A 14,625-nucleotide genomic window follows, 5' to 3' on the forward strand; every position below is an offset into this window, starting at 1 on the left:
CCAGTGACTGCAGTGATGATGATGTCCTCTTGCACCTGAGAGTCGGTCTCCATAGATGAAATGGTAGCCTTGGGCTTGGCAGTCTAAAGACTTGACATTGCCTTTTACTGATTGGGTATCATAAACAAAATCTCTTACTCACTCTGTCAGTTTCCTGACCTCTACAACTAAACTGGGGAGGGACAGCTCTTTCCTCACTCCTGATGTTTCCTTCCAAGTAGAAGTTCTGGATTCTGGACCTTCTCTATCTCCTGTTCCAGGGGAGTGACTTATCTGATTGATACATTTAGGAAAATAAGCTGGACACACTTGACTCACCCCTCCCCCTTTCCTTCCTGGGAGCTATTCACCTGCCTCGAAAAAGCAAGAGTTCTCTCCCCATCTACACTGACCAGACCATCTTCATCAACATGCCTGTGTCCAGGAGGCAATTTTGCTGAATTCTGGGCTTCTCACACGAAGCTGTGTCCTTCCATTGGGCCTTTGTGATACAGAATTTGTTTTAGCTTCTATCTTTCATGCCTTTATTTTATTTATCCATTTGCTCAGATCTCAAGGGAAGAGGGATGCTATCCATTGGCTCCCTCCAGACACCCCAGCAGGATTGACTATTGTTTAATCATACCCCTCTCCCATCAGTTGTGAGGACTGATCAAGGTAACGACCCAGAAGCAGGACGGTGTGCTGTGGCCAGTGTGGGGGCTGCTGACTGTCACTATATGGGCCATTTCCTCACATTCTTTTAGTCTGGAGGCATCACTGAGTAATACTAATCACAGTGTCCATTTTAAGGCAGCGGTCTCCAACACCACAAGAGAATCAATAGGGTCTCAGGAAGTCCCACCAAGTCCTTACATCTTGGTTCAAGGGGTCTGCAGACACCCGTGAGTACTCTTCTTGAACAGCTGTCTTCTGGGGCTACCTGTAGTGTCTGGCCCCTCGAGTGATCCCATTCTCTTGGCTGCAAGGGTGACAGCTATCTCAGGAGTCTTTCTAATCCTGTGTCCATACCCCAGCTTGATGGTGAAAGGGCCTTGTTGGTCTCAAGGTAAAAAATAGGGGATCTCTAGAAGCAGGTGCCAGATAAATAAATATTAGGAACAGTCACGTGTCCGAGGTCCTGCTGGCAGTGGGTGCAGGGTGCAGAGGATGGCATGTTGGCTCCCGGAGCAGTTCTGGTTGTTGGGAGGTGGGTTGACACAAGCACCGTTCCTGGAAGCGTGGTCTCCCAGCACGGCTCCATGTGCCTCCTCCATCTGCTCCAGTATTCTGGGCACCTTGACAGGAGGCCTCCAAATGAAAAGGGAAAACAAAAAAGTACATTTTTTCTCATCTCCAAATACCTACAGCTCAGGGATATGAATGAAAAAACACTTATCTTAGGACTTTCCGACTTACTGCAGGAGGAGGACAGGACAAGAAATAAACAAAACTGTTAAAACAAACACTAAAGGTACCATCTTGCTTCTTTTCTGTCCTTGTTTGCTCTTTATTTATAAGGGGAGGGAAAAAAGAAATCTGGTATTTAAACCAACCTGCTGACAGTTTGCTTTTATTTGATTTGTACCTCATTTGCATGAATAAAAAGTCTAGGGAGAGTGTTGTGACTTAACAGTAATATAAAAGCTATTACGGGTGCCTTGATCATTGGTTTCTTTATCATAGGGTGATTGCATCTTGCTTTTAATCACCAAATGCCATTTAAAACGTTCCCCAAAGCTATGGAGATTGACAGAAGATACAGGTTCCTTCATTGTGGGGCATGCTGAGTCAACTGCAGACTGTAAAACTCACCAGATCCCAAAATGGAAAGAGAAGTGACTGCTAGAGACATGAGAGTGTCTTCTTGTCAAGGACGAGGGGTGAAGGGCAATATCATCCATTAGAGCCTGAGACCTGGGATAGTGAAGGAAGAACAGGGCTTTTCTTGTGCCAAGAAAGTTCCTCCATCCTACTCCCTCCCCGTGGATGGGACACAGGTGGGACTCACTTGATAATGCTGGTGATTCTTCCCCAGAGGGTAAGGACCCTGCCTGAAAAGCCCACCCTCCTTAATATGACCAAAGATTGTGAGACACCCCCCTCAACTCAGTGTGATTGGGGCATTAAGACAGGAAGTATTCACAAGAGCGTGGGGGGTATCTATGCAAGTATTTAAATGGACCCTAAGGCCAATGTTAAATTTGTGAGGTTTCTAGGTTCTCAGTGGTGCCACATTTCATTCTAAATCATTTTTTCTCTTCTTAGCAGAACTGTCTCAGTTTTGGCTTTCATGGGTATTAAAAACTTGATAGTAACATGAGGTTTTACCTCTCCTAGAGGTATTCATATTTTAACAGGGATTGAAACCTTCGCTTTTTCTTTGCGAAGGATCGGGACTCCTCAGGACTGTGGTAGAGAATGGTTGGAGGCAGGGGAGAGAGGGCTACCTAGGAACTTTGAAGTCCTACCACACATAACTGCTAGCTTTCTAGGGGACAGGAATGCAGGCTGGCGAAGAGAAAAGTGGCTGGATTTCAAGTTCAATTAGTAATATAGTGTGTCCGTAAAGTCATGGTGCACATTTGAACGATCACAGGAAAGCAAGAAAAGACGATAGAAATGTGAAATCTGCACCATATAAAAGGAAAACCCAGTTTCTGTAGGATGAGGTGGCATCATGTGCGCATGCGCAGACGATGACATAACACCGTGTATACAGCAGAGCAGCCCATGGCCATACCAGTCGAGATGTGGACGGTACAGAGGAAAGTTCAGTGTGTTCTGTGGCTCACTAAATTTGAATCCGTGACCAAAGTGCAATGTGAATATCGGTGCGTTTATAATGAAGCACCACCACGTGGGAATAACATTACTCGGTGGGATAAGCAGTTGAAGGAAACCGGCAGTTTGGTGGAGAAAATCCATTCTGGTAGGCCATCAGTCAGTGACGAGTCTGTAGAGGCTATACGGGATAGCTACCTAAGGAGCCCTAAAAAATCTGTGTGTGAGCCCACATCGAACTGCACTGAATAGTTATGAAACTGGGAGAGTTTTCCTTTTATTTGGTGCAGATTTCACATTTCTATCGTCTTTTGTTGCTTTCTTGTGATCGTTCAAAAGTGCACCGTGACTTTACGGACACACTGTATTTGCTAGGCTATGAGTTCAGCTGCTTGTGGCAAACTCAGAAGAACAGTGGCTTAAACAAAACGCGAATGCCTTTCTCATGGAACAGTCTGGAAGGAGGTGCTCCATGGTCCAGGTGGCTCTTTGCAATTTGAGGTTTTTCAGAGGTCCGCATCTGCTTGACTCGGGTGTCTCCACCACATTCACACTGAAAACAGCAGGAGGGAGGGAAAGAAGGGAAAAGGGGCACATTGCTCCATTTAAGGACATGACTCAAAGTCGCCTACGTGGCTTCTAAACTTTTCTCATAAGATCATACCTAGCTGCAAGGGAGGTTGGAAAATATCCCGCCTATTTTTGTGCAGCCATGTGCCTGGGATTTGCATCTGTCAGAGGGAAAGGGAGGTGGTTACTGAAAGCCGACTAAGAGTCTTTGTGGGCAGGTTTGGGGTGAAGCTGTTGGAAAGCAGAAGTTGCTTGCTTGGAAAAGCAGAAAGGGATGTTCGGTGGGGTTGAGACGTGAATCAACTGATAGGAGCTCTGGAAACTTGTTTTCCTGAGACTTCACTTCCAACATTTTGGTATTACGTTTTTAGTACTGCCTCCAATCTAATGTATCCGGCTCCAGCTTCCCTTGGACTTCTCAAACTTGTTTTCAACTTTGAGTTAAGAAAATATCATCATAGCCTTTCATCAAATGATTCTATTTAATAACCATCAAGTGAGCAAATACTACAGGCAAGTGAGGTGTGGGAATACGATGCTGGAGAAGCTGTAGTGCCTATGCTGGCAGTGTCTGCAGATAGCAGGCATACTCTATGTCAGGCACTCTACCTAGATTACCCCTTAATACCCAGAACAACCTGAGTGGACACCATTGTTATCATCCTTATTTTATGCATAGAAAGATGAGCTTTGAACCCAGGGATACTGTCTCCAATCCTGACCACCAACACCCTGGTCCTCGACGGGCCAATACACATTCAAATCCTACATTTCTTCAAGGCCTGTCTCAGCCATCACACCCCCTTCCCACCACCACAAAATGAGTTCCTTCATCACATTTTCCTTGAGTGCCAGGTGACTTTTCCTTTATTTTTAAAAATTTTACCCACCTACTGTGTCTGCTCTCTGGCCCGCACAATCAGTCACTTACTTACATGTCACTGTAGAAATATTTCATCTCTCTCTGCTACCTTCTTCTTCTAATTATGTCATAAGCCCCTCAAGGGTTCTAACTCTGGCTGTGCCATTCACTAGGAGGTAATACTTTGAGAATGTAGATCTGGCCTCGCAGCACGGCTGGGGGCAGGGATGGTTTTCATAAGGCTGTATTTAATGAACGGTTCAGAAAGAAACTGGCTAATCAGAATAGTCAATAGCTGTGAATGTCTGTACCATGCAAATGACTATATATATTAGCTCTGGCTGTAAAAACATAATGGGTGACCTTCTTTGCAAGTGCATAGCATGGCCAACATTTTAGGCTTTGTCTCTTCTAGCTGCCACAAAGCCTATTGTCATGCATGTGGCAAGTATGTAATAAGTCTGTGAACTATAATCAACATGATACACAGGTGGGTGTCACACTAGTAATCCCCTGTTTTGGATGAATGATGATCCTCTGGGTCATTCTGTGATTATTTGGTGGTAAGGGGGGCATAAACTTAATTCTCCTACCATACTGGGCTTTAATTCACAAATTTGAATGTGGAGTGTCCTACTGCACCTTCAGAGAGGTGGAGACTGGGGACTTGACATCAAACTACAGAAGCTGGTGAGGCAAGTCTGGCCTCAACCTTCCTGGGTCACCTGGCTCAGGGGGAGGTGATGGATATCCCGCTATGCACAGCCCCAGGAAAGGTCTGGCGACCTAAGGACTCTGTGTGGCAGTTCTCCAAAGTAAGCAGCAGCTCCTAGAATCACCCGGCGGATCGGCCACAATTGCCCCAGAGCCCACCTCCCTACCTGGCACTCAGAGCCTGTTGTGGAACGTTCTTTTTGCCCTTCTGTTTCATCTTCCGCTGCAATCATGCGACAGCTGCATGAACACATGGAGGAGACTTGGCAGCTGCTAGACACAGATGCTGGGCTCTGTAATGCCCTCCCCCCCGCCCCTCTGCTGCTGCTTCTGAGTATTTCTCTGGCTGCCTGGGTGTCTTCGTCCCTGCCTATGAGAGGGACGTGCTTGAGGTGCTAGTGGGGTGTGAACCCTTGGGGGATCGGTGCTGCTGAGCAGGCAGGATGGCTGGGTCCTCAAGTTTGTCTTTGCCTTTTTCACAAATTGTGTCAGTTTTTATCTGTTCCCCATGTGCATGTGTGAGTGAGGATGAGGTCAAACTGACCTGGAGGGAAATATTATAATTTGGGGTGTCTTTTTCTCTCCACCCTTGAAGCCTTTTCTCTCATCCAGGTTCTCATTATGTCCTCGTTGCTTTGTGTTTAACTGGCCTCCTTACTTCCGACTTGTCCCTTTTCTTCCACCTTCCAGAGTGATCTTTCTATATCCAAACCTGACCGCATTTCTTTTTTGGAATCCTCATAGCTTGCAAGATAAAATCTGAACGTAGTGTGACTAAAAGGCCCTGCATGACTCATCTCTGCTGTGGCCACATCTGTTTTGACTGGAACAGATCAGCTGTTTCTACCTCGGTCTTCTACTTGTGTTTACTCAGCCTCAGGAATCCTTTCTCTTCTTGTCTGCTCACCTGGCTTGCTTTATCTGAGCCAGAGAGCTCTCTAGGGTACTCTTCCAGGTGTAGCCTCTCCTTTGGTCCTCGATGAGCCAAACTGAAGAAGTTGCCAACAGAACCATCTCCGTATACAGAGAACCATTCAGACAAAGCTGCTCATTAAAACAGCCTACTGTGTGCCAGATGCTGGGACACAAGTGTGAACAAGCGCCAATCCTCCAGGAGTTCATAGACTGTTGGACAAATGGATGAGAAAGCACACAATTAATATAGCGAGGGAAGTGAGCTCCAGGCCGGAGGGAAGTCCAAGCTGTTACAGAAATTAGATGCCCTTTCTTTGTCTCCTATAACATCCTGAATTCCTTCTTGTAGCTCTATAATTCTTTGTGCATTTTCAGTCTATCTGTCCCCCCAACAACATGTGAATTTCATGAAATCAGAAACTGTATCTTATTCAATTTAGATCCCTTATGCCCACTCAGTACCTGGCGCAGAACTCAAGAAATATCTGTTGGACCACAGCACTCAAATAATGGTGCCCACATAGAGATGGTCACTGGGTGTCTGTCCAGACAAACAGCAACTCCAAGGAAGTGCCCAGAATCCTCCTAGGTTAAAGAACACAGGAAAGAACACGTGGGAAATTAGGGAGCTGCAGAATTGACTTTTACATCTGTGTTATAGAGAAATTAAAAAACCCTGACAAGCAAGAAGGAGAAACAGTATCTTGAGTAATTCTACCACCCAGAATTTACCACATTGCTGCTGTTGCTGTGTTGGTGTGTGTCCTTGCAGACTTTTCTCTACATGTATGTATAAGAAAGCATTTGAGTCAGAATCCTGGTTCTACCACCTACTGCTAGCTGAGTGACCTCAGCCACAGTTCTTACCCTCTCTGTGCCTCCTCGTGCCTCAGTAGAGGTCACAAAAAGACTTAGAGCACAGTGCTCTTGTGAGAATGAAATATTCTACCTGTGCTTATAATAGTACCTGGTACATAGTAAGCACAAACTCATCTATTTATTAAGAGCCTATGTTGTGCCAGGTATTTTTCTAGATATCATTTAATAGCCAAAAGCTCCACTGTTGTTATACAGCTTTTATTCTGGTTTAACCGCCAAGAACATTAACTAGTTTTGTTATTACAAAAAAGGATCATATGATATATTGTATGGAATCTGCTTTTCTCATTTACAGCATCTTGCTGTGTATTATGACATTCCTCCATGTCATAAAACGACCTTACATGATTACTGTGGTAGTGAGCTAGTATTTCAGGAAAAAGATATCATACTTTATTTAATAATTTTCTTGTAGACATTGAAGTAGTTTCTAATTTTTCATAATTCTAAAGTCGAGTATGATGAAAAATCTTTGCATACACCTCCTCATGCACTTCCCGGGGTATTCCGTTAAGATATATAGTGTTAAGAGTGGAATTACAGCTCAAAGGGGCATGCACGTGTATCAGGCTTTTGGTAGACGTGGTCTTCTGTGAGGGTTTTATACCAAATTGCAATCCCAAGTGCTATGGAAGAGAGCCCATTTCTTCATACTCCCATCTGAACCAATGCTCAACTTTTTTTATTCTTTGTAAATTTTGCAATTAGGGCAAAAAAAATGGTATTGTATCATTTTAATTTGCATTTCTTTAATTTCTAGTGAAGCTGATTTTAATATATATATTTCATGGGCTATGTGTAGTTCTTATTTTCTGAGTTGACCATGGTATCCTTTAAAGCCTGCATTGTGACTTTGATATAAAATGATCTTGGATGTTGATTTAGATTGAATAACCTTTTTTTCTGTGAAAGACATAGACCTGTGTTGAGCTTTGTGAGATAATGGTTTCAAGGGACATGTGCCCAACCTTCTCTGTTATATATTTGCATTTTCCACTAAAAATGTCCAACATGTTATAAATTTGACTTTTCTGCACTTCGGCAGTGATGCAGTTTTAATACTAATGAATCACTTTTTTGTACAACCATCTCAGTGAAAGCAGGGGGCACTTTTGCATAGACTGAAAGGTATGGTCGTGCATAATGGATGTATGATCCGGTACATGCTGGTGTTTTCCTCTATGGTGGGTGTTGGCAGAGTTGAATGCACATTTATGTCGGCCTGTGTGCTTGTCTCTATCTTGAGCTGAGTTCAGGAAACAATATGTCAGCGGTTCTCAACCTGTGGGTCGCGACCCTGGCGGGGGTCGAACGACCAAAACACAGGGGTCACCTAAAGCCATCAGAAAATACATATTTGAACAACCAAAACACAGGGGTCGCCTAAAGCCATCGGAAAATTTTTTGATGGCTTTAGGTGACCCCTGTGTTTTGGTCATTCGACCCCCTCCGGGGTTGCTACCCACAGGTTGAGAACCGCAATATGTATATTTTGGGTTCTCTGTGAAGTCATACAAGTATTGTTGTTTTTCTGTGACCTAAATCTATAGCCCAACAGACATTTAGTTCAAAATTTTCTTCTTTTAGGAGGACTGTCCTAATTGTCCCAATTATCCACCCATCCTCAGATTACTTCCCTAACTCTGAACTTCCTGAGCACATGTATCCACATCTAAACTTGCTTATGCGTTGCTAAAAATGTGTCCTCTGTGTAACTCATATATAGTGTTTCTTGTATGGGAACCCTATGCCTTCGCTTAGGACCATTTGGAAGTGAGAGTCCAGGCTTTGTCACATCCCTTCAAAACCAATCTCTCCCACAACTGACCACACCTTTGTAGGAAGATGAAGGAGAAAGCTGCATGATATGACACTCAGCAATAAAAAACACCAAGATTTGTCCTTCTCTTACCAAAGCTCCTCTTTAGTCATGGGCTTCTGGGTCTCCCTCTTCTTCTCTATGAACCTTTGCCTAAAGTAGCCACTGAATATATCATTTCCTTTCCAGAGAAATTTAACTCTCTTCTGGAGTTCTTAGTCAAAGGCATCTGTTAATTGTAATACCCAGGGAAACCAGCATTATTATTATTATTTTTTGAAGTGGAATCTCTTTCTATGGGAAAATGCACTGCTTAGAAAAGTAAGGGTTTCTCCAAGTTGTTCCATTAAGCTATTTCACCAGAATTTGTTTTGTCTCTTCAACCAATCAGATGGCTTCCATTTATTTTGTGTTCTCTCTTAGCTTCCTTCTCTCCCATGCCTCCTCCACAACTTTGTACAAAGTAGGTTCTCAATAAATGCATGCCAACCAGTAGACAGTCTCCTGGCTCTTAAGTATATTACCATGATGTAGCCCAACACTTGAAATTTAGAAGGCAGAAGAATACATGGACAAATAAATGATGGAGACTTGTTCCCTGTACCTCACTACTGTAATGAGTAAGATGCTGTGACTAACTGGGCCCTGTGCCACTGTGTGTACTGCTGTCCAGGGGTTGGGCATCAGCTCAGTCATTCACTTCCTTCTACTTCTAGTGTATCTCTCTTTTTACCCTAGTTAGTTGACAGGGTCTTTTTCTCTAATTCTTTTTGTGTCTTCATCCATAAACAGTTGGGTCAATTCAAGAGGGTACTTCCAAGATCCATTCCCCAGAATATGATCCACTCTTGGATTCTACCTCCTATCCCAGCCATTGATAATATGGTTCCGCCCAGGCTTTTCTATATGGGACCCTGATTGTTTAGGACCTGCTTCTGAGGCTGTACTCTGCCCCATTTCTCCAGAGGACTCCACTGACTTCACAAATATCAGGAAGAGGAAGACACTGGGAGACAAAGGTGGAGATATATTGATTGCATAAAGGGCAGAAGGAATAAAGGACTCTACAGAGAAAAAAAGGCAGGTCTTTTCTACTTGGAAATAAAGAAAGTCAACTCAATGATAGGGTCAAATCCAGATGTTGGAATTTTTATATGGCTTCTTCCTCTGTGCTATGGCCTTTCCTCTTGACTTCTTTGTGTTACTTGCTTGAAATGCACAAAATAAAAATGCCAAACAAGTATGTAGTAGTGGGAAGTGACTGAGAGTCAAAGAGGAATTTCAGGATGTCATTTTACCCAATACCCAAGGAAGTTGGGGGTCAACCTAGAAGATGGGGTTCATCAACCAGATAAAGACTTAGTCTGAAATCTGTGCCGATAAAGTACTGCCCATCTCCCGCTGGCTAATTCTCACTCAGGCGACCCTGTGCTTTCTGTTTCCCTGTCTCTTCACAGATACTGATATCTCATGGGATTAGAGGGGGCATGGATAAATACTAAATGATTAAAGTGTTCTCTTATAACATTTTTTAGTGCCCACAGGTGTTGTGTTTCCTTCTTCAAAGACCTCTGATTGTAGGAATGTCCCACCAAACGTGAGTCAGACTCATCATACACCTCTTTGGCCCAAACCCATGCATTTTTGGTATTTGTAGTAAGAACACAAGAATACTTGACATGAGATCTACTCTCTTAAATTGTAAAGTGTACAGTACTGTATTGTTAACTACGGGGACCATGTTACACCACAGATTTCTAGAGCTTATTCATCTTCACTGAAACTTTGCTCCTGTTGGTTAGTAACTTTCCATTTCCCCCTCCCTACCAGTGACCACCTACCCACTCTTTGATTCTATGAATTTGACTATTTTAGATACCTCACATAAATAGAATCATCAATCAAATCAGTATTTGTCCTTCTGTAACTGGTTCATTTTACTTAGCATGATGTCTTCAAGGTTTTCAGACCCTTGTATTTAAGTCCCTGCTCACTCTTTTGTGGCAGGGTGTATGAAAGAACTAAGCAGTTCTTGTTCACCTCTGCTTTGTCCATGTTCCAGCCCCTTCCTGGTCATTCACTGTCTCCTAGACCCTGGAGCCCTGTTTACTAAATCTATGGTGCTCCCCTGATCTTTGCCCTGAGACCCCCCCAAGCCCTACTTCTGACCTGTCTGACCCTGTGGGCCACCTGGTCCTTGAAGCTTGCCTGCCTCCGGTCTGCTCAGCTCTCCTGCCTGTCCAGGCCTCTGACCCTCGGCCCTTCTGCTCAGACCTGCCCTGCTGAGGCCCCTGCCTGGCAGGACATGGCTCCTGTGATGACTAAATATAGGAGTTGTACAAAAGAACGGTGGGACCCAAATAAAGTCTGAAGCAGGAAATATAATGATCCTCCAAAAATATGGTTCTGATGCTTCCACAGGAGCCCTGTCTCTGCTTCAAAGCATGTGAACTATCTTTATTTTGCATTCAAACTATCTTTTGGGGCCAGGTTTCCTTCATAACACAGCTTATTGCAAAACGGATCTGAAACCCTAGGGAGTTTATCTGTAGTTAGGTGTGTTTTTTTTTCTTTCTTTCTTTCCAGTAACTGTGGGTCGGAGGTATTCCAGCCATTATTAACTAAAGGACTACTCTGTTTTATGACATCTAATCAGGTGGATGTCCCACTGGGAGAACAGATTGTGTCCCTTTTTTTCCCTCTGGACTGAGGAGATAAAGAGATAAAATTCATACGCTGTTTTATTTTTGTAAAAAAAAAAAAAAAAAAAGTAAAAGTCAACAGCACAGTCTTCTTGTGAGGTCTTCACATGCACCTGTCATGCACAGGAGCCTGGGCTAAACGGCAGAGACCGGGGGCTCGCAGCTAGGGTGTTTTGTCCTCTGAATGGCTGGGCTTCCTCTGGTCCAGAAGAGCTGCTCTTCAAGGTCATCTTGGATCCTGGTGGTTCAGATGAAAATGGCAAAATCTGAGCGTGCTGTGCTCAGATGTCTTTATGTTCCAGACAGTTAAGTTCCCTCTTGGTTTGGAATGGAGAGGACCCCGAGCCTGCAAGTCCTGGACAAGTAAACATCTCTAAGTTTCCACTTCCCGTTACACAAAATGGACCAAAGAATGCCGGCCTTGTCGATTGTCTGGACCCTGGTGAGACCCCAGGCAACGGCGTACGTAGAACCACCACTTCTATTCAAAGGCACAGTATTGTCTTGGTTACAATGCAACTCGGGCACTATAGGCTTCCCTTTAGCATGCCCTAGTAACTCTAGCACCCTTATCTTTATAAGAACCCTTCTTAAAACCATGTACGCTTTCACCCCCATGTCACATATCGGGATAGCTAGTCTTTTTTTTTGTATCTTTCTGAAGCTGGAAACGGGGAGAGACAGTCAGACTCCCGCCTGACCGGGATCCACCTGGCACGCCCACCAGGGGCGACGCTCTGCCCACCAGGGGGCGATGCTCTGCCCCTCCGGGGCGTCGCTCTGCCACGACCAGAGCCACTCTAGCGCCTGGGGCAGAGGCCAAAGAGCCATCCCCAGCGCCCGGGCCATCTTTGCTCCAATGGAGCCTTGGCTGCGGGAGGGGAAGAGAGAGACAGAGAGGAAGGAGGGGGGGTGGAGAAGCAAATGGGTGCTTCTCCTATGTACCCTGGCCGGAAATCGAACCCGGGTCCCCCGCACGCCAGGCCGACGCTCTACCGCTGAGCCAACCAGCCAGGGCCAGGACAGCTAGACTTGAAGTAAGATTTTGTTTGTCCTGAAAGTTTCTCCTTTAAAATAGGAAATGTCCCCTGGGTCCAGAGCTTTGAAATTTGTGAACAAAACTGTTTCCACTCTGCCTGCACTTTTCGTGATGTCATACATTCTCCTCATATTCCTTCCACGTGTGCTTTTGCAGTATGACTGGATCAAATTCCTTCAAATTGTGCTCACACAAAGGCCACAGCATTCTCTGATCACTGTAGATTCTATTCGAATGCCATCATCCATTGGCATTTCCATGTGTGTATCAGCTACTGTCTTGTCTTCCTCAACTGTAGGCCCCCTGAGGGCAGGGAACACTTTGTTAGTAGTATCTCAGCCCGGTGCCTGCCATGGAGCTGTGCTTTGGTAAACACTTAGAAATTGATGTTTGGGGAGGAATGGATGGCTGAGGACTGTAAGGTAGGCCAGTCAATTTCAGTGGCTTTGGTTCATCAAATCTCAGGGCTCAGGGAACCTTTAGGAAGAGACTCCAGTGCTGCCCACACTTTTGGTAAGAGGGTAGGGGAGAGAGACTTCATAGTGAGACTCAAGAGGCTCAGAAAGCTACCCTGCCTGTAAACCAAGTCCAAACAGTTCTTTGATTTAAAATATATATTCGTTGTGAAGATACAAGAGCCACCCTGTGTAGTGGGTCAATGCACAGGCTCTGGAGTCGCTGGACCACCTGGTTTGAATCTTGGCTCTGCCAAAATTTCCTAAATGTACGATGTGACCTCTCGTGCCTCAGTTATTTGTCTGTAAAATGGGGGAAATAATAGCAGTTGCCTAACGGAGCTGTAGTGTGGATGAAATGAATTCATATTTCTAAAGTATTAGAAAAATGTCGGAAAAGATTCAGTGCTGCATAAACAGACAAGCACACGTTCCTGGGAAGAACACGGAGAGATCCCGCACTGAAAACACCCATGTGGGAATGAAGCTCCTCCCACTGCCTGCAGGAGACAGTTAACCGAGAGCAGGGATCCCGCACTGAAAACACCCATGTGGGAATGAAGCTCCTCCCACTGCCTGCAGGAGACAGTTAACCGAGAGCAGGGATCCCGCACTGAAAACACCCATGTGGGAATGAAGCTCCTCCCACTGCCTGCAGGAGACAGTTAACCGAGAGCAGAGATCCCGCACTGAAAACACCCATGTGGGAATGAAGCTCCTCCCACTGCCTGCAGGAGACAGTTAACCGAGAGCAGGGATCCCGCACTGAAAACACCCATGTGGGAATGAAGCTCCTCCCACTGCCTGCAGGAGACAGTTAACGGAGAGCAGGGATCCCGCACTGAAAACACCCATGTGGGATTGAAGCTCCTCCCACTGCCTGCAGGAGACAGTTAACGGAGAGCAGGAGCTCCTGGTAGCACAGACCAGTCAGGAACAGCTCCAGGGAGGGCTCTCTGGCCTGAAAGCAGAAGTCACCTTCTCAGAAATCAATAACAAAAATAACAAAGAATATTGTGCCTTTTTTGAGCACTTACTCTAAGCTGGACCCCGTGGTAAGGGTCTGCTGCTTACCAGTATTCTTTACAGCAACCTCGTGAGCAAGGTGCTGTTTCATTCCCGTGGATGAGAAAGCAGAGCCCCAGAGAGACAGTTGATTTGCCCAACATCATGTGGGCAGCCAGGCAGAGCGCCAGGAGCCAAAGCTCGTGCTCTTAACCGGTGTTCATCTATGTATCCATCAAGGCAGCTTCTGAGCTCAATGTCCTCTGTCAAGTGGGCATACCCTTGACATGTATTTTCAACATCGTGAATAGGATGCTGGAGTTCATAGTCTCAGCTAGTAATCTGGCTCATGGCAAGGGCACTGACTTAGAAACCAGGTGGCCCTGCTTTCACTCTAGCCCTGCCACTTACTGGGCCAGCTGGGTCAACCTGGTCACCTTTGCTGGGCTACCACAGGGGAACTGTCCTGACTACTCAGAGACTCAGGTGAAGATCAAGTGTGGTCATTCACATTCAAATGTATTCAACAGTGGTGCTCACTGTAGGCTCCAGTCTTGTACACGCTGCATTTATATGCATTTCGTTATTGTAAAATAACTTAGGAGACATTTAAAATGCCAGGTAGTATTGTTTCTGCGAGAGTTTGCACCACGTGAACCAGTTCTTCTGAGGGCCTGACTGCCCCCAGGCAGGCTCAGCCTGCGTTTCAGAGAGGGAACCTCGCTCCCAACACCTCCCCTGACGTCCAGCCTGCCTCTCCAACTATCCTATGAGTAATGGACACGCTTAGAGTTGCTTCAGAACCAAGTCACCAGCACAATCAGGAAGCCAAATTGAATCTACTCTCCCCGCTCCCTTGACGATCTCTGGGAAGGTGGGATCCTCATGAAACAGCAGGTACT

At 45.3% G+C, this 14,625-nt stretch overlaps 1 long non-coding RNA gene across 1 annotated transcript in view; it reads left to right on the forward strand.

Moving 5' to 3' along the window:
- Positions 1-14,625, forward strand: part of LOC136326047 (uncharacterized) — a 64,238-nt gene that overhangs the window by 16,708 nt on the left and 32,905 nt on the right. The window lies entirely within an intron of this gene.

The sequence above is a fragment of the Saccopteryx bilineata genome, chromosome 2 (genome assembly GCF_036850765.1).
Source record: "Saccopteryx bilineata isolate mSacBil1 chromosome 2, mSacBil1_pri_phased_curated, whole genome shotgun sequence".
NCBI lineage: Eukaryota > Metazoa > Chordata > Mammalia > Chiroptera > Emballonuridae > Saccopteryx > Saccopteryx bilineata.